We start from the raw sequence: 25,899 nt of genomic DNA on the forward strand, positions 1-25,899 counted from the left end.
GGGGTCAGAAACAGTGTATCGGGGTAAGCACATGCACACACACACGCACCCTCATTTTACCAAGGATATTTGGGTAAAAACTTTTTTTTACCCAAATATCCTTGGTAAAATGAGGGTGCGTGTTATAGGCCGGTGCGTGCTATACCCCGATAAATACGACAATCTGTTTTCCCTTAGTCTTGTCAGCAGCACAAGCTTCCCTCCCTAATTTTCTCTCTTGGTTACTTTATAAATGACTCAGTGACCTGGGGGAATAGGGGAGCTTGTATACACAAGGGGGGTTTTCATTCATTAATTAATTATCATTAAAATATTCCACAGTCCTACAAGTACACTGGGGGCCAAGTTAACCCATCATTGTGCTGCTGACAAAACTAAGGGAAAACAGATTAACTACTTTTTTTTTTTTTTTAAATCAACTGGTGCCAGAAAGTTAAACAGATTTGTAAATTACTTCTATTGAAAAATATGAATCCTTCCTGTACTTATTAGCTGCTGAATACTACAGTGGAAATTCTTTCCCGTTTGGAACACAGAGCTCTCTGCTGACATCATGAGCACAGTGCTCTCTGCTGACATCTCTGTCCATTTTAGGAACTGTCCAGAGTAAAAGGAAATCCCCATAGCAAACATATGCTGTTCTGGGAAGTTCCTAAAATGGACAGAGATGTCAGGAGAGAGCACTGTGCTCATGATGTCTGCAGACAGCTCTGTGTTTCAAAAAGAAAAGAATTTCCGCTGTAGTATTCAGCAGCTAATAAGTACAGGAAGTATTAAGATTTTTTTAATAGAAGTAATTTACAAATCTGTTTAACTTTCTGGCACCAGTGGATTTAAGAAGAAAAAAAAAAAAATTTCACCGGAGTACCCCCTTAAATCTAATCTTATATAAAGTTTATACCCATGTTATTCGCTGTATTGAGGGGGCATGTCGGCCGCCGTTTCATGCAGTGGTCGGCACGTGCTCTCTGGCCAGCAAGCCGGGGCCCTGTACAGGAGATTGTGGGGTGCCCCAGCAGTCGGAACCCCCCGCAATCTGAAACTTATCCCCTATCTTTAGGATAGGGGATAAGTTGTTCTACACTGGACATCTCCTTTACATCTCCCAAATAAAACCTTGAGTGCAGATGAATACATATAATATAAAGATTAAAAAATATATATATAAGAATATGATATAACTAGTTTATCAAGACAAATGTTAAATACTAAACTCAAAATTAGTTTCTAGTACACAATGAGGAGATGGCAAAAAAGTAAATGGCATCTACTTATTGTGCAGTGAACAATGGTAACAACCACTGAGTCTTGATAAACTAGTTCTATCATATCAAATATCTTTTTCTGTCCATATTTATTTATGAATTGTTTATTTATAGTGTAGATATTTCTCATACATGTATTTAAGTAATGGTGACATCTAGTGGTGCAACCTGGTATTGTTCATGAACACAAATTATTATGCAAATTAGATTTTTCTCATTTACCTAAATAATTGATGTGAATAACAGTAAGCATAATTCTCATGTTATCAACTATTAAGAGAACAATTCAAATTTTATTGAACAAACCTCCTAATGATAACAGCATTTTTTAAACATAATAAACTTACAAAACTGTCCCAAATTATTCCGCACAGTGGGGGAGATTTATCAAAGGATTTAGACTGGTTTTTCCTGTCTAAATTTGTCGCACAGAAAGTCTCAGTCTAAATACGTGCGACTTTTCTGCGACTTTTGCTGCAGAGGATTTTTAGAACATGATGCATGCAAGTCTATTTTAGACGGAAATGCATTGGAAAATGCATTGGTGCTGAATTTATCAAGTGCGACTTTTGTGCGACAAGTCGCATCTGCCCGAAATACGCTGAAATGTCAGACCATGTTGGAGCAGGTCTAAATGCAGTTTAAGCTGTAGACCCTGAAGTCTGAGCACAGAATTTATCAAGGGCTGTGAGACCTTTGATAAATTAGGAGCACAATAGACAGGAGACTACCACATACGCTGGTCTATAAGCATACCCAGAATACACTAGATTAGTAAATTTAATTTAGTTTAGTTAATAATATAAAGTCTGTACCTGTGTTTCGTGGTGGTCTCGCAATTCTTCTGTGATTTTTGCTCCAATGTTTGTTTTTAACAGCATACAAAACAAGTGTCCTCTGAGGCTTTCCCAGGTTGCAGTGTGGGCCGATACAGTACATCACTAGTCAGGTGATCAGAGGGAGCCCGTCCTGCTTCAATGGGTGAAGTGACCGCTGGGTCGATGGATTGTGAAGGTGACTGCGTCCTTCATTTCTATACATACTCTCCTTTTCATATTCTCTGTGAGAAAGAAATACATGTGAGGAAACCTGTTGTTAGATAATCTATGCAATGTCAATGTTAGATACATGAGTATCCTGATCAAATACAATATCACTCTCCAATGGCCTCTCAACTTTCTGATGACTTTGAATGCCAGAGGAGAGAAGGGTCGAGCAAGTGTCCCCCTGCAGAATATATGTGCTAGTATATGTGGGAATGGGAAGTGCATGCTGGGAGTTGTAGCCTTGTGTTTTCCTTTTTCCTCCTTGCCTTTTAACCCCTTGAGGATGCAGCAATTTTTCATTTTCACATTTTAGTTTTTTCCTCCTCTCCTTCTAATGGCCATCACGCTTTCAGTTTGCCACCTACAGACCCACATGAGGGCTTGTTGTTTGCACCACCAATTCTACTTTGTAACAAAATCACTCATTTTACCACCAAATCTTCAGTGAAACAAAAAAAAAAATTATATATATCAGGGATCGACCAATTATCGGATTGGCCGAAATTATCAGCCGATATTTACTATTTTGTAAGTTATCGGTATTGGCATCTAACCTTGCCGATAATGCGGGCGCTTTAAATCAATGAAATGCAGTGGCTTTTGCAGGGGCAGAGACCGCCTCCGCCACCCGCTTCTCTCCCCCTGCCTGTCCGGGGGTCCTGAGTCCAACCACCACCACTGCCCGATTGCCTCCCCCTGCCTATCCTCTGGCCAGAGACCGCCGCTGCCCCATTGCCTCCCCCATCCCCGGTTTTATAATTACCTGTTCCGGGGTCCATGCTACTTCTGGCTGCAGCATCCTGCACTGTGGCTGTGCGCTGCGCAATGACGAGTGACATCCTAAATGCGACGTCACCGTCAAAGGCCCGGCGCACAGTGACAGCTCAGGACGCTGCAGACAGAAGTAGCATGGACCCCGGAACAGGTAATTATAAAACCAGGGATGGGGGAGGCAATGGGGCAGCGGCGGTCTCTGGCCAGAGGATAGGCAATCGGGCAGCGGCGGTGGTTGGACTCAGGACCCCAGGACAGGCAGGGGGAGAGAGGCGGGTGGCGGCGGCGGTCTCTGGCCCTGCAAAAGCCGCTGCAGTTCATTGATTTTAAGCGTCCGCTTTAAATCATTGATCTGCAGCGGCTCCTGCGGGGCCTGAAATAGTTTATCAGGGTATACCCGCACACACACACGCACCCTCATTTTACCAAGGATATTTGGGGGGGGGGATTCAAATGCACGGAATATCGGTATAAGTTATCGGTTATCGGCCTGAAAGTTCACAGGTTATCGGTATCGGCTCTAAAAAAATCAATATCGGTCAATCCCTTTATATATATATATATATATATATATATATATATATATATATATATATATATATAGCCAGCGTGAGGCTGGTGAAACGTTGTCTGTGATACATAATGGAATAAATTACCCACGTTAATTCTACAATTGTGGTGTGCTGCATCAATTTTGCTATTTTACTATATATATATATATATATATATATATATATATATATATATATATATATATTTGTAGTACAAAATAGAAACAATAAAATAAGAGCCATATTGGGGGCTTCAGTTTCTACACAGGGAAACTTTTTACTTTTCAGTAAAAATTACACATTTTCTTCATCTATAGGGCCATACGATTTCAACGATACCCAATTTATATAGGATTTGTTTTATTTAAAATCTTTTTTTTACGAAAATTTGTATGCTTAAAATTCTTCTATTCTGACCCCTATAACTTTTTTATTTTTACGTATACGGGGACGTATGAGGGCTAATATTTTGCGCTGTGATCTGTAGATTTTTTGTCGGTGTCATTTTTGTTTTGATGGGACTCTTAATCTGCTTTTTATTCATTTTTTTCTAGAATATAAAGTGACCAAAAATACACAGTTGTGGACTTTGGTATTTTATTTAAGTTTACGCCATTGACCGTGCAGTTTAATTAACATTATATTTTTATAGTTCGGACATTTACATACGCAGTGACACAACATATTTCTTTTTGTTTACATTATTTTATTTGAAAAATGGGAAAAGGGGGGCGATTCCAACTTTTATTAGGGAAGGGGATTATTCACATTTATAACCTTTTTTTTTTCCACAATTTTTTTGTCTCCATAGGAGACTATTACATGTAATCTCTAGATTGTATACACTGATCAGTGTTATCGGTGCTCCATTGCTTCGTGCTGACATGGCTTTCTGCATTATTGGAGCACCGATCAGATGGTGAGGAGTCAGGTAAGGGCCCTCCTGCCGTCCTCTCAGCTAATCGGGACCCCGCGATTTTGCCACGGGTGTCCCGATCAGCTCATCTGAGCTACTGGAGAGTAAATTTTACCCGTTTTAGTTCAAAGTAGATCGTGGGGTCTAAAGGGTTAGCAATGGGTCCTGGCTGCTCATAACACCGGGTATGAAGCTCCTGAGTGTGGTAAAATCAGATGTCCTTAAGGTGTTAAGTCCTGCTAGGGGACTTTTATAAGCAATCATTAGATTGCTTATACCAGTGGTCTCCATACTGTGGACCTCCAGCTGTTACAGAACTACAACTCCCAGCATGTCCAGACAGCCAACGGCTGTCTGGACATGCTGTGAGTTGTAGTTTTGAAGCAATCAGCATCCACAGTTTGGAAACCTAGGGCTTATACTAATCAATGCGATCGTATTGCATAGCATTGATCAGTCAGATCAGTCCTCTGCTAGTACAGCCTACCTGAGGAAGACTCTGTTAGCAGATTGATCTGTTATACCATGGACACCTGGGAGCAGGATTATCTTTTTGCATTCTCTTCACAAAACGCTCCAAACGCTTACAGATTTGACAATGATTTTTGAGCCGCTTTACAATTCTCTTCTCTCAGTGAATAAACACAGTGTGTAGTTATAATCACTTTTGGCCACTAGATGTCCCTGTAGTACCAATCATGTATTGAAGATGAAATCACAGAGAGAACCTGCTATAGAGTTGTAAGCAGGTTCATATACTGCGCTGCACTTCTAACAACCTGTGGATCGGTTATAAAGTTAGTTCCTGTGTTTGGACTGTTTTAGTGCAGTCAGGGCCGCAGTCAGGGGGGGGTACAGGCAGTACCAGGCAACATCGCTCACCGCCAGTATAACAAATACATCCATGTGTCCTCAAACATCTTTTCAGGACAGAAGGATGTCCCAGTTATTGCACTGGTTATATACAGTAAATAACTAATGTCTGCCTGGGGATGGAGCGCGCAGGTATACAATAATATTGGAGCATAGTGGGGCCTACAACTATATAGGGGCACATAGGATTTACAATATGGGAGCACAGAGGGACCTACAATAATATGGGGGCACAGAGGGGCCTACAATAATATAGGGGCACAGAAGATCTACAATATGGGGGCACAGAGGGGCCTACAACTATATAGGGGCACATAGGATTTACAATATGGGAGCACAGAGGGACCTACAATAATATGGGGGCACAGAGGGGCCTACAATAATATAGGGGCACAGAAGATCTACAATATGGGGGCACAGAGGATTTACAATATGGGGGCACAGAGGGACCTACAATAATATAGGGGCACAGAGGGGCCTACAACTATATAGGGGCACAGAAGATCTACAATATGGGGGCACAGAGGGGCCTACAACTATATAGGGGCACATAGGATTTACAATATGGGAGCACAGAGGGACCTACAATAATATGGGGGCACAGAGGGGCCTACAATAATATAGGGGCACAGAAGATCTACAATATGGGGGCACAGAGGATTTACAATATGGGGGCACAGAGGGACCTACAATAATATAGGGGCACAGAGGGGCCTACAACTATATAGGGGCACATAGGATTTACAATATGGGGGCACAGATGGGCCTACAATAATATAGGGGCACAGGGGGCCTACAACTATATAGGGGCACATAGGATTTACAATATGGGGGAACAGATGGGCCTACAATAATATAGGGGCACAGGGGGCCTACAACTATATAGGGGCACATAGGATTTACAATATGGGGGCACAGAGGGACCTACAATAATATAGGGGCACAGAGGGGCCTACAACTATATAGGGGCACAGAAGATCTACAATATGGGGACACAGAGGGACCTACAATAATATAGGGGCACAAAGGGACCTACAACTATATAGGGGCACATAGGATTTACAATATGGGGGCACAGATGGGCCCACAACTATATAGAGGCACAGAGGGTCTACAATATGGGGCACAGAGTGGGCTACAGCTACACAGGGGCACAGAGGGTCCTACAATGTGGGGGTACAGAGGGATCTTCAACTATAATGGGGCCCAATAGGTCTACAACATGGGGGCACAGATGAGTCTACGACTATATATGGGAACAAAGAGGCTACAACAGGAGGGCACAGAGGCTTGCAGCATGGGAACATGTAACTGTATTCATCTATACAATCTGCAGAGCGCTTGCATACAGCTGGTATCTACCTCTATATGGTCAGTACGGGGGAGAATTGCAAATATTTAAGGCACTTTTTAGGGCGTTTATAGAACAGGGTATATTACAATATAGCAGAGTTGCAGTACAGTGTTTTACTGTATTGTGCATGTATGATTGGCAAATTAAAAAAATTGGGGACGAGCCCTTGGGGCGGACTTGGGGTGGGGTAGGGATGCAGGCTTAAAGGGGTACTCCGTTGCTAGACATCTTATCCCCTATCCAAAGGATATTGGATAAGATGTCTGATCGCGGAGGTCCGACCACTGGGTTTGAGCGGCCGTGGTTATGACATCACACCATGCCCCCTTCATAATGTCACGCCATGCCCCCTCCATTCATGTCTATGGAAGGGGGCGTGACTCCCATAGACATGAATGGAGGGGGCATGTAGATTGGGTGCAAAATCTTCCAACGTTGTGTTTATTATATCTTATGCACAATATCCCATAGTATTATGCTTGTGCATAAGATGTAGTAAACACAACGTTTCGGTTGAGTACGTGTAAATATGTGTTGTGTTTTTTTTTTTGTGTTTTTGTGCTTACGTAAATCACATGACTTGTAATGACAAGAATTCAACTAAAAGAATGCGCAAAAACAATGATAAATGCCCCTGTTGTGTGTTTTGGTGCAAATATTTTTTTGGAGTGGTTTTACAGCTTGGAGAGCTGTGCATGTTACTTATGATTGCTTTTGTGCCATGGTTTTTCTCTGACAGCTCCGATCATCCCTATTTTCCGGGTGATCGGGTCACCAGAGACCCGATCAGCCCGGAATAGCAGAAAATCGCATGTCTGAGCTGACATGCGATTTTCTGCGATCGCCGACATGGGGTGGTCTCAGGACCCCCCTGGGCGATGTGCCGGGGTGCCTGCTGAATGATTTCAGCAGCCATTCCGGTCCGGTCCCCAACCGGCTAGCGGCGGGGACCGGAATTCCCACGGGCGTATGCCTACGCCCCACGTCCTTAAAGGACATCTGCAGCGTGATTAACACTTATCCCCTATCCACAGGATAGGGGATGCGTTTGATCGCTGGGGGTCCGACCGCTGGGACCCCCTGTGATCTCCTGTACGGGGCCGCGGCTGTCCCGTGCAAGGGGCATGCCAGCCGCAGCATGACATTGCGGCCGGCACGCCTCCTCCATACATCTCTATGGGAGAGGCGGGGAGGCAGCGTTCATGCCTCCCCGCCTCCCCCAATAGAACTGTATTGGGACGGGGAGGAGACGGGGCATCACCGTCGACCTCTAGGTCGACGCTACGCGCCTTAGTGCTCACTATGAGCGCTAATGGCGGCGCCCTGTTAGGGAGATCGTGGGGAGTCCCAGTGGTCGGACCCCCCGCGATCAAACACTTATCCCCTATCTTGTAGATAGGGGATAAGTGTATATTGCGCTGCAGTTGTCCTTTAAGGACTTGGGATGAAGGGCGTATGCATACGCCCGGCGTCCTGAACAGGTTAAAGGGGTTATCCAGGATTTAACTTTTTTTTTATATATCAACTGGCTCCAGAAAGTTAAACAGATTTGTAAATTACTTCTATTAAAAAATCTTAATGCTTTCAGTAATTATGAGCTGCTGAAGTTGAGTTGTTCTTTTCTGTCTAAGTGCTCTCTGATGACACGTGTCTCGGGAACTGCCCATTTTAGAAGAAAATCCCCATAGCAAACCTCTTCTACTCTGTGCAGTTCCCGAGACAAGCAGAAATGTCAGCAGAGAGCACTGATGTCAGACAGAAAACAACAACAACTCAACTTCAGCAGCTGATAATTATTGGAAGGATTAAGATTTTTTAATAGAAGTAATTTACAAATCTGTTTAACTTTCTGGAACCAGTTGATGTAAAAAAATAAAATAAAAAGTTTTTTCCTGGAATACCCCTTTAAAGCCAAAACAATGGCCACAATAAAAAATAAAAAAATAAATAAAAAATAAAAAAAATGCATGAAGGAGGCAGCACCGGTTGTTGTCACCTAATGAAACCTAATATAATCCATTTCTAAGGAGGATTTTGAAACAACGGGAAGTGACACTGAAGGGCACCGAAACAAAGTCATGGCTGCAGCTTTAAGGTGTTTCCCTAATAAACAGGGTTTGGCCTGTAAAAGTGTCTGTCTCCATTATGTTCTTAGTATTAGTAAATAGCTATCTATGTCTTGTGGCTTAAAGGACAGCAGGCTGGCGGGCCCCGGGGCAGCACATGGATTATCCACGGTAATATTACAATTATTCGACATTTGACGTCTTTACATCTTGACAGGTTATTACATTTTTTATGTACCTTGAGATCATGAGGATAAATCCATCCTCCAGGTCACAGATGTCTCCAGACAAATGGGCAAATTAGCCAAAGCCAAGAAGTAAATCCTGAATATTACACAGAAAACACAATAGGGTCATTTATGAAAACTGCAGGAGATTGTAACTTCTCTATAGGATAAAACATGGCGCACACCCTAATGCCATATTTATAAGGTGTGACTACATTCAGCATACAAATAACTTTCTTATATGCTTGATGTACAGGTCTAAGCTGTACTCGCTATTCTGCTGGTGAGGTCACTGTGTACATACATTACATTACTTATCCTGTACTGATCCTGAGTTATATCCTGTATTATATTCCAGAGCTGTACTCACTATTCTGCTGGTGAGGTCACTGTGTACATACATTACATTACTTATCCTGTACTGATCCTGAGTTATATCCTGTATTATATTCCAGAGCTGTACTCACTATTCTGCTGGTGAGGTCACTGTGTACATACATTACATTACTTATCCTGTACTGATCCTGAGTTATATCCTGTATTATACTCCAGAGCTGTACTCACTATTCTGCTGGTGAGGTCACTGTGTACATACATTACATTACTTATCCTGTACTGATCCTGAGTTATATCCTGTATTATACTCCAGAGCTGTACTCACTATTCTGCTGGGGAGGTCACTGTCTACATACATTACATTACTTATCCTGTACTGATCCTGAGTTATATCCTGTATTATAAACCAGAGCTGTACTCACTATTCTGCTGGTGGGGTCACTGTGTACATACATCACATTATTTATCCTGTACTGATCCTGAGTTATATCCTGTATTATAAATCAGAGCTGTACTCACTATTCTGCTGGTGAGATCACTGTTTACATACATTACATTACTTATCCCATACTGATCCTGAGTTATATCCTGTATTATACTCCAGAGCTGTACTCACTATTCTGCTGGTGAGGTCACTGTGTACATACATTACATTACTTATCCTGTACTGATCCTGAGTTATATCCTGTATTATACTCCAGAGCTGTACTCACTATTATGATGGTGAGGTCACTGTGTACATACATTACATTACTTATCCTGTACTGATCCTGAGTTATATATCAGACAGGAGGCTCATATCTTATGCATTATTCTTTCTTTAATAATGCCCATAGCAGAAACAAAATTCAGTAACAAATCAGTGTAGAGAAAAAACTACAACTCCCAGCAGCCCCAGGACCACAGCAGCCACTCCTTGTCTGTAGCCCCTATATAAGGACTGCCCACATATAGATCCTCCTCTTTCTTTCTGCTCATGGCAGAGCATGCAAGCTAAGTTTTTCTGTGATTTCATACATTGTGTTTTCCTTCATTCTTAAGATATTATAGATATTATAGATTTTAGAGCTTTTAGTGCTGTGGGAGCGGTTATTTCTCCCCTTCATATATTGTACATTGTTTCCTTTTCGGTCAGCGGCTTCTCCGGTGCTAACCCCCTTGCGCCGGTTTACCGCTCCGCTGTTCTTTTTCTCTGCTTTCCGCTTCCTCCTGCCCTTAACCGTCCCCCCTTTCCCCTCTTTCCGGCGCCATTTTACCTGCGCCTCAGCTCTTTTCTCCTCCGTCTTCGGCGCTTTCGCGCTCGCTGGAAAGGGGCGGATCCTCCGGGTGTCGGCCGCATTCCTCCTCGCGGCCTTCTCTCTGAGAGGGGAGGAGTTTCTTACTCTCGTCACTGGAAGGCGCTCCCGCGCCTTCCAATCAGAACCCCTGCCGGACGTAGTCTCGTGAGACTTCGTTCCTGGGTACAGGGACTCTCGGGCTCACTCCCACCGCTGCGTCAGTGCAACGCTAGCGGTGTGGAGGACGGAGCCTGTACTACCCTTACTGTTTGTAGGTAGATTTACCCCTTAAGACAGGAATTTATTCCTTTCCCTTGCTATACTTTAGCCTATACTATACTATTAACCTGTTACTCACCATGGCTGAAGAACCTTCATTTGTTCCCCTCAGAGGGGAGAGTTCTTCTTTAGATGCTGCCCAATTCATGACCGCCAACCAGATACAGGATTTAATTAATAAATCTGTTCAGGCGGCTTTGGCTTCCGCCATGATACCCTCCGGATCACTACCTGTGGTATCCGATGTGTCTATCCCACCATTTCAGGGCAGAGAACCGCCGATTAAAAAGGGCAAAGTTTCCCATAAAAGGAAGCATACCTTGGCGACATCTGACTCCCCGGCAGGGGAAGACAATAATGTGCTCCAGGCAGCCCCTACCCCGGTCTGCCAACCCCAGCATCCATCAGACTCCACTCGACCCCTGGGCCTCAGGGAGTTACAAGAGAAGAGGCACAGGTCCGCTAGGCGGACCAAACCCGACTCATACGTAGATTCCTCGGATGAGGATTCGTCGGGATCATCCAACGAGTCTGACGGTTATGAATCCACTCCTGATATCGAGGATGCTGGGGATACGGCGTTTGACACCGACGCCAACCCTGTTGCACAGGGCACTGTGATCCTAGACTCCCTAGGTGAACCCCTTTTTCACCCCGATTCAATCTCTCATCCAAGATCGGGCGAATGGTCCCCACTCCCCCACGTGGCCCAGTATGTGGAGCTTTGGGCTCGTAAGTCCCTAGAAAGGACCAGCCGTAACAAGCTGAGAGCTGAGTGTCCTAGACCCTTTATTCCCAATAAAGTGGTGGCTACCCCCGAAGTAGACCCCATTTTGACAAAATATCTTATGAAATCGGGTAAATTCCCTAAAAAGGGAATAGAACGCTCTTTTAAAACCATTCAGGAGCGTATTCTGGACTTAATGGGCCCTCTCACTAAGATACTCAACCTGTCTGAACAGGCCGCAACGACGGATCAACCCGTCGATACCCGTCAACTCCGCGGGTGGGCCCAGAGAGCCATATGTCTAGCAGGTACCGCCAACACCACCTGCGCGATTGAAAGACGTAGGTCGATTCTTATGCGCCTAGACCCACAACTGTCCCACCTGGCTGAGACCGAGTCTGGGCCTGCAGCAGCAGGGATGCTTTTTGGGGACAACCTGATGAAAGACATTAACAGGTTTGTCGGCCTATTTACAGGTTTGGATAAGGCCCAGACTTCATTAAAGAAATCAGGGACCAGTAAACTTTTTCCTCGGGCCGGCAGAGGTAGAGGCCGATCTGCCGGCCGCACCCCCCCTATAGGCCACAGGGCAGACCCCATGCCCAATACCAATACTCTCAGGCTCCTCCGTCCTACACCGTCCCAATGGCACAACCGTCGCCTTTCTTCCCTCCCAGAGGCCGACCTTGGCGCGGACGTGGCGGACGCGGATACCCCCGTTCCCGTCCACCTACCGGTAAGTGTGCCTGGTATTCCACATGTTCACATTCCTGTGGGGGGGCGCCTGATGTATTTTTCCCACGCCTGGTCTGCGATTACGGCAGACGCGTGGATTCTTCAGACAGTAGCGGGATTCCACATAGAACTCCAATCCCTACCGGTTCTAGGTGTGCGACCAATCCCTATCCGATTTTCACAACAAAACATAGTCCTCATAGACAACGAGATCCAAGATCTCCGATCCAAACAGGCGATCCAAGAGATCGACCCATCTTCCCTAGGATTCGTAAGCAACCTCTTCCTAGTGAAGAAAAAAGGGGGCGGTTACCGTCCGGTCATAAACCTTCGGGAACTAAACCAACATGTCACGTATCGCCATTTCAAGATTGAGGGAATTCACTCCCTTCGCGATCTATTGCAACCAGGCGACTGGCTAGTAAAGGTGGATTTGAAAGACGCCTACCTCACCGTCCCTATCCACCAGGATTCCCAACATTTTCTTCGCTTCCTCTGGAAAGACCACATGTGGCAGTTTACTTGCCTTCCGTTCGGCCTTTCATCAGCCCCGTGGTGTTTCACAAAACTGATGAAACCGGTGGTGGCATCCTTGAGGAGCAGAGGGGTACGTCTGATCATTTATCTGGACGACATCCTCATCATGGCCCGCTCCAAAGCTCAGGCCTCTCTCCACATGTCATGGACGGTATTGCTACTGCAGAGTCTGGGATTCATAATCAACCGAGAAAAATCGGTTTTGGTCCCAATGCAGGAGATGGAGTTCCTTGGCTTCTTGGTGGACACCAACCAGGCCGTTCTCCGCCTTCCCAAATCCAAATTGGCCCTGATCCGCAAGGAGATCAGGGCAGTCTTGCGCAGAGGGTGCTTATCATTAAGGGTACTAGCACGTTTGGTGGGGCTTCTAGCGGCCTCTATCCAAGCCATCTTCCCGGCCCCTTTGCACTACAGGGCCCTTCAGAGACTCAAGATCATGCATCTGCGTCAGGGCCTCAGATATGCGGACGAGGTTCCTCTTTGTCCGGCAGCCATCGAGGAGTTGCAATGGTGGCTTCGTCATGCCGTCGAGTGGAACGGCAAGACCATATTCAACTCCTGTCCGGACATCATCATAGAGTCGGACGCGAGTCGTCTCGGCTGGGGTGCACGGTGCGGGGAGGCTTCCACAGGAGGGACTTGGTCCGCCACGGAGGTCGATCTGCACATCAACGCCTTGGAACTCCTGGCGGCATTTTTTGCCGTCAAGAGTTTCATGCCACAGGCGTCCAATTGTTGTGTTTTGTTACGCATGGACAACGTGGCGGCGGTCTAATACGTCAACCGCCTAGGGGGCACCAGGTCCAAGATCCTAGCTGATCTGGCCAAGGACTTCTGGCATTTCTGCCTACATCGCAACGTTATCCCGATGGCGGAGTATATTCCGGGGGTCTCCAACACGGTGGCCGACTGGAATTCTCGCTATTTACTAGATTCCAGCGATTGGCGGCTGGATCGGTCCGTTTTCGTACGGTTGAGACAGCTTTGGCGTCCATTATGCACGGATCTCTTCGCTTCTCGCCTCAATCATCAGCTGCCTCGCTTTTTCAGCTGGAGGCCGGACCCGGAGGCGTCGGCAGTCGACGCTTTCCGTCTCATCTGGCCCAGGGGAACGCACTACGCGTTTCCCCCATTCCAGATGATCTCCAGAGTCCTCCTACATACGATGAACCCGAGGGCGACGATTGTGCTGATCACTCCTTGGTGGCCGACACAACCGTGGTTTCCTCTCCTTCTGGGGATGGCCGTGGACTATCCCAGACTTCTACCCCAATTTCCGCAGCTTCTCTCCAACCCGACCGGGGGTCTCCACCCTCTGGTAGTGGAGGGCAACCTTCCTCTCCTAGCGTGGTTGGTTTCGGGGTCCCGGATGCGGATCACGACCTTTCAAGATCAGCTAGGGATCTCCTCGCCCTGGCCTGGGCCCCCGGGACTAGATCGGCTTATCGATCAGCCTGGAGGCTCTGGGTTCGTTGGTGTGATCAAAGACAGATTGATCCCGTACATGCACCTGTGTCTGTAGTGGTGAACTACTTGGCAGATTCTTTTGAATCTGGAAAATCTTATAGTTCCATCAACGTATACCGATCGGCTATCGCGGCTTACCATTGCCCAGTGGACTCTTTGCCGGTGGGCAAGCACCCGCTGGTATGTAGGCTTCTGCGCGGCATTAAGTTCAAGCGTCCCCCTCGGCCGAGATATCAGTCGACCTGGGATGTCTCCAGGTTACTCGAGATGTTTGTTTCTTGGGAGGACAATGACGATCTTTCCCTGAAATTGTTGTCATATAAACTGACTGTCCTTTTATGTTTAGTGTCTATTAAGCGCGTCTCGGACGTGAAGGCTTTGGACATCTCTAGGCGTCAATTTTCGCCTCAGGGGGTCAAGTTTTTGGTGGTCCGACGGACCAAGACGGGTATCCACTCAGTTTTCTACCCGTTTTTTCCCACGCACCCTCGACTTTGTGTGGTTCGTTGCCTGCAGGCGTACGAATCGCAGACTGCGGATCTGCGTTCTCCAGATTTTTCTCAACTTCTCATCTCTTATGTCAGACCTCATCATCCAGTGGCTTCCGCTACTCTGGCGCGTTGGGTGCATTCGGCCATGGATATGGCGGGCATAGACGTCTCCCTGTTCGGAGCTCATTCTTCCAGGGGTGCTATGGCTACTAAAATAGTCACAACAGGGGGCTCCCTTTTTGACTTGCTCATGGCTGCTGATTGGTCTTCAGAGACCACCTTTCGCCGGTTCTACTTCAGGCTGGAGGCCCATGTTTCCATGTCAGTTTTATAATGCTATATGTGGTTTGTCGTCTTTTGTCTCGCTACTTGTTAGCTTTGAACTTGCATAAGATATGAGCCTCCTGTCTGATATATAAATCTAGATTTTCCTAGCTTGTGACGGAAAATATTAGTTATATGAAGACAGGAGGCGAGTATCTTCCCTCCCTACCCACCCTATTACGATTTTTTGTTATCTTTTTCAGGATACTGAATGCATTGGCTGTTTTCCCGATTACGGATAACCTGTTGGTTACGCACTGCTTGGGTTCCTTACGGTCCCCGTTGCGACGAAGTTAGGCCGGCGTTTGGCCTTGTTTCCTGAGTTCCGGACCGGCTGGCCGAAGATGCAAGGAGCGGTGGGGACGTCTGGCTGGAGTTCGGTTTCCGGTGCGGCTCTGATTCGCATGAAGAAAGAGGAGGATCTATATGTGGGCAGTCCTTATATAGGGGCTACAGACAAGGAGTGGCTGCTGTGGTCCTGGGGCTGCTGGGAGTTGTAGTTTTTTCTCTACACTGATTTGTTACTGAATTTTGTTTCTGCTATGGGCATTATTAAAGAAAGAATAATGCATAAGATACTCGCCTCCTGTCTTCATATAACTAATATTTTCCGTCACAAGCTAGGAAAATCTAGATTTATATCCTGTATTATACTCCAGAGCTGCACTCACTATTCTTTACGTTTCTCTATCTTTTGATTGATTATATATTGATTTAGATCTAAACATAGATATTTGGATCAACCATATTTCACACAGATTTTAGCATTTACGGCTAAGCGCAGGATAATTACATTTCATTAGGTGTCAATAGATAATAATAACCTCACAGATAATAGATGATCTGCTGTAAATCTGCAGCCTGAAACTGAAGCAGACATGAGAGTCACCTGGAAAATAATACGATAATCCTCCCCTCCCCCCTTAGTAATTATCGAAAACCGAAACTCTTTCTTTGTGATATTATAATATCGGATGCACGTTCACCGCCCTGGAACTTGCTGCTTTCCTATACTTCAATATTGTGACTTCGTCTGAACTACAGGATGACATCATTACCTATGAGATTCCTCCTGGCAGCTCCTAGAGCTCTCCCCTCCAGCTCTATCTGTATACTGCTGCTATCTCTATGGGATCAGGATATAGATATGTAGTAGTTAGACACCTCCCCTCCAGCTCTATCTGTATACTGCTGCTATCTCTATGGGATCAGGATATATAGTAGTTATACATCTCCCCTCCAGCTCTATTTGTATACTGCTACTATCACTATGGGATCAGGATATATAGTAGTTATACACATCCCAGCTCTATCAGTATACTGCAGCTATCTCTATGGGATCAGGATATATAGTAGTTATATACCTCCCCTCCAGTTCTATCTGTATACTGCTGCTGCTATCTCTATGGGATCAGGATATATAGTAGTTATACACCTCTCCTCCAGCTCTGTCTGTATACTGCTGCTGCTATCTCCATCTCTGGTGTGAAAAACAGTTTACAGTATAACAAGAGAGGCTCAGAATATCAAGCACAAGATGGATCAGCACTAGAGATGAGCGAACTTACAGTAAATTCGATTCGTCACAAACTTCTCGGCTCGGCAGTTGATAACTTATCCTGCGTAAATTAGTTCAGCCTTCAGGTGCTCCGGTGGTCTGGAAAAGGTGGATACATTCCTAGGAAAGTGTCTCCTAGGACTGTATCCACCTTTTCCAGCCCACGGGAGTGTCACGATGCCGGCTGGCAGGAGGTGGATCCTCTGTGCCAGAGAGGGATGGCGAGGGCCGTGCTAGTGGACCGGTTCTAAGCCACTACTGGTTTTCACCAGAGCCCGCCGCAAAGCGGGATGGTCTTGCTGCGGCGGTAGTGACCAGGTCGTATCCACTAGCAACGGCTCAACCTCTCTGGCTGCTGAAGATAGGCGAGGTACAAGGGAGTAGGCAGAAGCAAAGTCGGACGTAGCAGAAGGTCGGGGGCAGGCGGCAAGGTTCGTAGTCAGGGGAGATAGCAGTAGTTCTGGTACACAGGGTTTAAACACACAAACGCTTTCACTAGGCACAAGGGCAACAAGATCCGGCAAGGAAGTGCAAGGGAGGAGGCTAGATATAGTCAGGGACCAGGTGGGAGCTAATTAAGCTAATTGGGCCAGGCACCAATCATTGGTGCACTGGCCCTTTAAGTCTCAGGGAGCTGGCGCGCGCGCGCCCTAGAGAGCGGAGCCGCGCGCGCCAGCACATGACAGCAGGGGACGGGAACGGGTAAGTGACCTGGGATGCGATTCGCGAGCGGGCGCGTCCCGCTGTGCGAATCGCATCCCCAACGGCCATGACAGAGCAGCGCTCCCGGTCAGCGGGACTGACCGGGGAGCTGCAGGGAGAAAGACGCCGTGAGCGCTCCGGGGAGGAGCGGGGACCCGGAGCGCTAGGCGTAACAGTACCCCCCCCCTTAGGTCTCCCCTTCTCTTTATCGGGTAACTGCCTCCCCTGGGATGAGGACACCGGGAAAGGATGGAGGGATTCCTCAACGGCAGGCAGAACCGCAGGAGTAGGAATGGGGAGAGAGGGCAGAGGGCGAGACCTGGCACGGGGCAGTGTGACACCAGGACGAGGGCCATGAGGGGACACAGGAGCTTGCCTGATGGAACTGGGAGGGGGGGAGGGGCATTTCCTGTGGCAGGCAGAGTCCTTAATGACCTTAGGGGGACCAGGTACAGGAGGAACCACAGGGTCACGGCAGGGAGTACTGGGAACCGGTTGAAGGCAGTCCTTGGAACAAGAGGGACCCCAACTCTTGATCTCCCCAGTGGACCAATCCAGGGTTGGGGAATGGTGTTGAAGCCAGGGTAGTCCAAGGAGAACTTCAGAAGAGCAATTAGGAAGGACAAAAAATATAATCTCCTCGTGATGAGGTCCGATGCACATTAGGAGGGGCTCCGTGCGGTAACGCACGGTGCAATCCAACCTGGCTCCGTTGACCGCGGAAATGTGGAGTGGCTTGACAAGACGGGTCACCGGAATGCGGAATTTATTCACAAAGGACTCCCGAATAAAATTCCCAGAAGCTCCAGAGTCCAGGCAGGCCACGGCTGAGAGGGGAGAGCTGGCTGAAGTGGAAATCCGAACAGGTACCGTGAGACGTGGAGAAGCCGACTTGGCATCAAGAGACGCCACACCCACGTGAGCTGGGTGCGAGCGTGCGTTTCCCAGACGTGGAGGACGGATTGGGCAATCCACCAAAAAATGTTCAGTACTGGCACAGTACAGACAGAGATTCTCTTCCTTACGGCGATTCCTCTCCTCCAGGGTCAGGCGAGACCGATCCACTTGCATGGCCTCCTCGGCGAGAGGCCTAGGCGCAGATTGCAGTGGAGACTGTGGGAGAGGTGTCCAGAGATCTAAGTCTTTTTCCTGGCGGAGCTCTTGATGCCTCTCAGAAAAACGCATGTCAATGCGAGTGGCTAGATGAATGAGTTCATGCAGGTTAGCAGGAGTCTCTCGTGCGGCCAGAACATCTTTAATGTTGCTGGATAGGCCTTTTTTAAAGGTCGCGCAGAGAGCCTCATTATTCCAGGATAGTTCAGAAGCAAGAGTACGGAATTGTATGGCGTACTCGCCAACGGAAGAATTACCCTGGACCAGGTTCAGCAGGGCAGTCTCAGCAGAAGAGGCTCGGGCAGGTTCCTCAAAGACACTTCGAATTTCCGAGAAGAAGGAGTGTACAGAGGCAGTGACGGGGTCATCGCGGTCCCAGAGCGGTGTGGCCCATGACAGAGCTTTTCCAGACAGAAGGCTGACTACGAAAGCCACCTTAGACCTTTCAGTAGGAAACTGGTCCGACATCATCTCCATGTGCAGGGAACATTGCGAAAGAAAGCCACGGCAAAACTTAGAGTCCCCATTAAATTTGTCCGGCAAGGACAGGCGGAGGCTAGGAGTGGCCACTCGCTGCGGAAGGGGTGCTGGAGCTGGCGGAGGAGATGGTTGTTGCTGCAGTTGCGACTGAAGTTGGTGCACAATGGTGGACATTTCCGACAGCTGGTGGGTTAGATGGGCGATCTGTCGGGATTGCTGGGCGACCACCGTGGTGAGATCAGAGATGGAATGCTGGGGAACCTCAGCGGGATCCATGGCCGGATCTACTGTCACGATGCCGGCTGGCAGGAGGTGGATCCTCTGTGCCAGAGAGGGATGGCGAGGGCCGTGCTAGTGGACCGGTTCTAAGCCACTACTGGTTTTCACCAGAGCCCGCCGCAAAGCGGGATGGTCTTGCTGCGGCGGTAGTGACCAGGTCGTATCCACTAGCAACGGCTCAACCTCTCTGGCTGCTGAAGATAGGCGAGGTACAAGGGAGTAGGCAGAAGCAAAGTCGGACGTAGCAGAAGGTCGGGGGCAGGCGGCAAGGTTCGTAGTCAGGGGAGATAGCAGTAGTTCTGGTACACAGGGTTTAAACACACAAACGCTTTCACTAGGCACAAGGGCAACAAGATCCGGCAAGGAAGTGCAAGGGAGGAGGCTAGATATAGTCAGGGACCAGGTGGGAGCTAATTAAGCTAATTGGGCCAGGCACCAATCATTGGTGCACTGGCCCTTTAAGTCTCAGGGAGCTGGCGCGCGCGCGCCCTAGAGAGCGGAGCCGCGCGCGCCAGCACATGACAGCAGGGGACGGGAACGGGTAAGTGACCTGGGATGCGATTCGCGAGCGGGCGCGTCCCGCTGTGCGAATCGCATCCCCAACGGCCATGACAGAGCAGCGCTCCCGGTCAGCGGGACTGACCGGGGAGCTGCAGGGAGAAAGACGCCGTGAGCGCTCCGGGGAGGAGCGGGGACCCGGAGCGCTAGGCGTAACAGGGAGAACCTGAAAGCTGAACTAATTTAGCAGGAAAAGTCATCAACTGCCGAGCCGAGAAGTTCGTGATGAATCGAATTTACTGTAATTTCGCTCATCTCTAATCAGCACATTCGGCCTTCCTTTTCCTGCCCTGGAGTATCGGGATTGTATCCAACAGGGAATAAGATGAAGAACACGTCTGATGTAAGGAAAACCACAAACCCTACAATCTCTACATGTAAACCTCACCTTAAAGGGGTACTCCGGTGAAAACCTTTTTTCTTTTAAATCAACTGGTGGCAGAAGAGGCAGAAAGTTAAACAGATTTATATATTACTTCTATTAAAAAATCTTAATCCTTCCTGTACTTATTAGCTGCTGAATACTACAGAGGAAATTATTTTCTTTTTGGAATGCTCTCAGCTGACATCACGAGCACAGTTCTCTCTGCTGACGTTATTATAATAATAACGCTTTATTTATTGTTGTCCTTAGTGGGATTTGAACCCAAGTCCCCAGCTCTGCAAGGCAGCAGTGCTAACCACTGAGCCACCATGCTGCCCTTAGCATACATCTGCTATGCATGGTTGCTAAAATGGACAGAGATGTCAGCAGAGAGCACTGTGTTCGTGATGTCATCAGTGTTCCAAAAAGAAAATAATTTCCTCTGTAGTATTCAGCAGCTAATAAGTACTGGAAGGATTAAGATTTTTTAATAGAAGTAATTTACAAATCTGTTTAACTTTCTGCCACCAGTTGATTTAAAAGAAAAAAGGTTTTCACCGGAGTACCCCTTTATTTCTACGCTCTCTATTCAAAGGTTCCTCCACGTCTTATCATCAGATGTGACATTATAATCCTCTTCACCTGCCGCGCGGTGCGAACCTTCCCCCCCGATTCCTCCTTGTGTTGCCCGTAGACTGACGGAACGCCCCTTTCAGCTTTGCAGCTTGTCTGTAAAGTCGCCAAGAGCTGCAGGATTTCCCCACCGAAACCCTTTGAAGACGTCAAATTACAAATAAGTGTTTAAAGCGTAAGTGATGTCTGGTAAGAGATAATCCGGGCGCTTTGAAGGGGTCCTGTCTGGACGGAACACCATAGGTTGTTATAGGTTTAGGGCCCGGCCTACCGCTGGAATGAAGCTTCAATGCTACAATGAACCGGGCAGATGAACCTGACACCTTCATGAGATCATGTATGTCACTCGGGAGCAGACGAACAAGATAATAGCAACAGGGGTTAATTCTGGCTGTCAACTAAATGATATTCTCGGCATTGGCGCTTATTTAGGCAATTACTTTACTGCGAAAATCTGTGACGAATGTCAGAGAAATTTCCATGGGAAAACAACCTCATCTTTTCTCTCCATTGAGAACCACGTTGCTCTATTGCAGTGCTTCTCAATTATTTTCTGTCATGACCCCCCCCCCCCCCCGGAAGAAGAAAACATTTCGCGCGACTGTAAATAGTATCATTTGTCTATAAAATTGTTATAAGTACACCTCTGCATAACACTGTATCCTTATTAACGTATATGAGGCTCTGTACACCGACGACAAGCGGGGCTCTGTACACCGACAACAAGCGGGGCTCTGTACACTGACAACAAGCGGGGCTCTGTACGAGAGAGAGCAGGGCGGCGGGCGCACTGCTTGGTGGCACAGTGAACTCCGACATGATGGGCTGCTGCGCTTAGACGTGAGGTCACGTCACCCCGGTGACGTGACCTCACGTCTGAACGTAGCAGCGCGCCACGCCGGAGTTCAAAGAGCCTCTCCCAGGCAGCCACACTGACAACCCAGGGCCGTAAGTAAGATCCAGCCGTAGAGTTGCTAGGCAACCAACGCCGTGTGGGACGCCGCTTGCGAGTGAGTCGGGCCCCCCTTTACGGAGCCTTGCGCCCCACTATTTGAGAAGCACTGCTCTATTAGGACACTTTGAAAAGAGCTATACACAAAAATTGGCAATGTTCTTGCGCAGGATGAGCTCCTGCAGGACGTGGTCAAGAAAAAAAGCCTTGGTCATTTTTCGCAGGAGCTCGAACCTAAAGGACAAACTTTTAAAAGGTGGTGTGAACACGACCCAAGATGATTGGCTATCTAGATATACCCCGAAGGGTTACTTTTGGATGCAGCTCCTGCCATTGGTGTAAGGATATTAATACACAGTGGTCCCTCAACATACGATGTAATCGGTTCCAAATGGACCATTGTTTGTTGAAACCATCGTATGTTGAGGGATCCGCGCAATGTAAAGTATAGGACAGTGGTCTACAACCTGCGAACCTCCAGATGTTGCAAAACTACAACACCCAGCATGCCCGGAAAGCAGTTGGCTGTCCGGGAATGCGTGGTGTTGTAGTTTTGAAACATCTGGAGGTCCGCAGGTTGTAGACCACTGTTAGAGGAAGTTGTACTCACCTGTCCCCGCTGCTCCGGACAGTCACCGCTGCCCGGAATGTCGCCGTCCATGGCTGTCGCCACGTCCCCGAGGTGTCCCCGACGCTCCGGCAAGGCCTCTGCTTCCCTGGCATCCGCGCTCTCCGTTATCACGTCGCTACGCACGCTGGAGCTGCTGGATTACCTGGTTATACAGCTGTCACATAACTACATATCCAAGCATGCCCTCACAGACACAAGCTCTCCAGCTTTTGCAAAACAACAACTTTGAGCATGCCTTAACAGGCTGTCGGGTCTTGCTGGGAGTTGTAGTTCTGCAACAGCTGGAAGCACACTGGTTGGGGAAACCCTTCCCTAACTGTAGAGCCTCTGTTAAACAGTGCAAGTTGGGAGTTGTAGTTGGGAGTCTGTGGCTGTCATGGCATGTCCGGATTTGTAGTTTTTTAACAGCTGGATAAGCCTGCTGCTGTCAGGGCATGCTGGGTATTGTAGTTTTGTAACATAGCATATCCAATGCAGTGCCTGGGATTCTGCTATCGTGAACACAAAGTGGATTATAGAGGGGGCAATTGTTTTCTGGTCCTAGGCCCTGCTGACGTACAGGGCCCTGAGCGGTAGCCCATTTTGCCCTTCTTCTAATCTGCCCCTGGCCAGGTGTATGGAACACTGTAAAAATATATTCTCTCTTATAAAAATATTTTTTTAAACTAAATTATTTGGTTTAATAGCAATTGACCAATGAGAATCTTTTTTTTAACCAGCAGGGGGCAGAATAGCACAAATAAAGTTTCCAAAATGAAACAGTGTTCTGTGTGTTTATAACATTCAGCCGCTATCTAGAATAGTGTTTCTTAACCAGGGTGCCTCCTGAGTCCGGGTCTCTGCAAGTCTTAGATCAGTGTTTCCCAACCAGTGTACCTCCAGCTGTTGCCAAACTACAACTCCCAGCTGCCCGGTCAGTCTTTTTTTGCCATTTGTGTGGAAATTGCATTTTTGGCACCTTGGCAGTTTTTCCAGCCTTTCCAAGTTGGATTTTGTTTTACTTTTTGGCTGACTCCAGAGAAAATGGCTGCTGTTCCTCTTCCTGGGAACAGCCTCTTTTTTCACAGGTGAAAAAATGCCAAAGAAAAATGCCAAATGCAAAACATACATGGTGTTTTTAATGCAGTTTTTTCACTCCCATAGACTTCAATGGGAGAAAAACACCACGATTTTGACTTAAAAAACGCTAGTGGCTCAACATGCTGCGACTTTGGAAAACCGCCTGCTGAAAGGTTAAGTTTCTACTTGTTTTTTAATTTTTTGGGGGGTGGGGTGGGGGGTTTGGAACAGAGGAAAATGCCAAATCTGCCTCATGGCGTTTTTTGGGCCAAAAAACGCTGCGGCCAGATGTTAGCTGTAAGTCAATGAGAAATCGCTAAATTAGTTTTCCACTTGTCATTTTGGCGTTTTTTTTTTTTTTTATCCTTTTGGCATTTTTTTCTCTCTTTTTTGGCGTTTTTCAGCTCCTTCAAGGTTTTCCAAAGTCGCAGCATGTTGAGCCACTGGTGGTTTTTTTTGTCAAAATCATGGCATTTTTCTCCCATAGAAGTCTATGGAAGTGAAAAAACGCCATTAAAAACACCATGAATGTTTAGCATTTTTCGTTTTTTTTTTAGCGTTTTTTCACCTGTGGAAAAAAAAGGGGCTGTTCCCAGGAAGAGGAACAGCAGCCATTTTCTCTGGAGTCAGCCAAAAAAGTTAAAAAAAAGTTCCAAAACTACAACTCCCAGCATGCCTGGACAGCCAACGGCTGTCCAGGCATGCTAGGAGTTGTAGTTTTGCAACAGCTGGAGATCCACAGTTTGGAGCCACTGATATAAGCAATCTAATGATTGCTTATAAGGCTATGTTCAGATGGCAGAGATTTCTTTTTGCCAGAATTCTGCATCTTTCAAATCAAGTGTAAAAACAGAGTACATAAAAAAAACAAAAAGGTAAAAATTAAAAAAGTAAAAAAATAAATAAAATAATAATATAATAATAATAAAACCCCTCTACTAGTAATAAAAAAAATAAAAAATAGGCACCCCCCCCCCCCCCCCCTCCTTTCCCATTTAAAGCCCACCCCAAAAAAAAAAAAAAATACCGGTATGTTAAAAAAGAAAAAAGGGATTTTTGGCTAGTCGCCCTCTGCCCCATGAAGAATTGGATTCTGACCTTTTATTTCCTGGGGAAGCATCAAATGTCATTGTCCTTATTACAAAACAATGACATCCCCGCTCAGTGTAGATGAAACGCTCGAGTGACTCCAGACAGCGGGATCCTGGGTGGTAATTCCGTAAAAAAAAAAAAAAAAAAGGGATTTTGTAACCATGTTAACCGCAATGATTCCAGTGATGAGCTCTTTGTCACAACATCCAAAAATTACAGGCGACTTTATATTCATCCCAAAGTGGAGAACAAATAATGATCTAATGAAACTTGTCCCGGGGAGACCGGGCCACCATGGTACATGGAAGGAGGGGGGGGGGGGAGGGATGGATTCTCCGTATAAAGTTCTATGCAAACTCTGTCCCCCACCAAATTGTCATGTGCAACAGCTACGAAGCTCTAAAAGCATTTGCAGATTTTTTTTCCTATTTTTTGCCTTCTTAATTTCTTCTTCTTAAAAGGCCATTTGTATTTATAGAAGGAAATTGTTATTTCCCTCTTAATGCATCCTATCTGATTTTTCTCATTTTCTATGGCGGTATATATATATATATCCTTGCAGCAGGACTTGCTAGGCAAAATGGACATGTTTCTGGATTATGGGTAGGACAAGGGGATGTGGTCTAACTACAAAGGTGTATTTATGGTAGCTACACCTAAGACTCACCATGTTCTTTGTTTATAATGGGTGGGACTCCCACCTAAAAATGTTGGGGTTGCACCTCTTGTTTAGCACTAAGGCCGGGTTCACACTGGAATCTCCGGGCAGAATTTTTGCTGGGGATCAAGCCGGCAGCACTAGGACCGCACGGACTGCATTGCCGTCCCCATAGATGTCAATGCATTTCTGAGCAGATCTCTCAAAAGATCCACCCAGAAATGCATTGTCGTCTATGGGGACGGTAGTGCAGTCAACGCGGTCCTAGTACCGCCGGCTCAATCTCCGGCAGAAATTCTGCCCAGAGATTCGCCAGTGTGAACCCAGCCTAAGGCTAGGTTCCCACTACGGAATTTCTACCAGCAATTCCGCTTTGACATTGCAGGCAGAAATTCCGCTTACTAAAATGTACTGTGTAGTGAATGGGTTTCCGTTCACAAATACACACTATGGAATTTGTGAAGCGGAATTTGCTAATGGAAAATCCGCTTGAAAATTTCTGCCTGAAGAATGGCGTTGCCCATTCTTTAGGCGGAAATACTCAAGGAACACAAATATTCGAGACCGCGGTGTCC

General features: G+C 46.8%; 1 protein-coding gene across 10 annotated transcripts in view; it reads right to left on the minus strand.

Moving 5' to 3' along the window:
• BMAL1 (basic helix-loop-helix ARNT like 1) overlaps positions 1 to 25,899 on the minus strand; it is a 143,813-nt gene that overhangs the window by 92,998 nt on the left and 24,916 nt on the right. For 4 of the 10 annotated variants that reach the window (XM_056527952.1, XM_056527954.1, XM_056527951.1 and 1 more), the window contains exons 2-3: positions 9,084 to 9,169; positions 2,081 to 2,325 (exon numbers count right to left, since the gene is read on the minus strand). The gene's annotated coding sequence lies outside the window, so the exon portion shown is untranslated. Of the gene's footprint in view, positions 1 to 2,080; positions 2,326 to 9,083; positions 9,170 to 24,672; positions 24,779 to 25,899 lie in introns of those variants that run through there. The other 6 variants (XM_056527958.1, XM_056527957.1, XM_056527955.1 and 3 more) reach the window with 3 other exon arrangements.

This window comes from Hyla sarda, chromosome 6 (assembly GCF_029499605.1).
Source record: "Hyla sarda isolate aHylSar1 chromosome 6, aHylSar1.hap1, whole genome shotgun sequence".
Taxonomy (NCBI): domain Eukaryota; kingdom Metazoa; phylum Chordata; class Amphibia; order Anura; family Hylidae; genus Hyla; species Hyla sarda.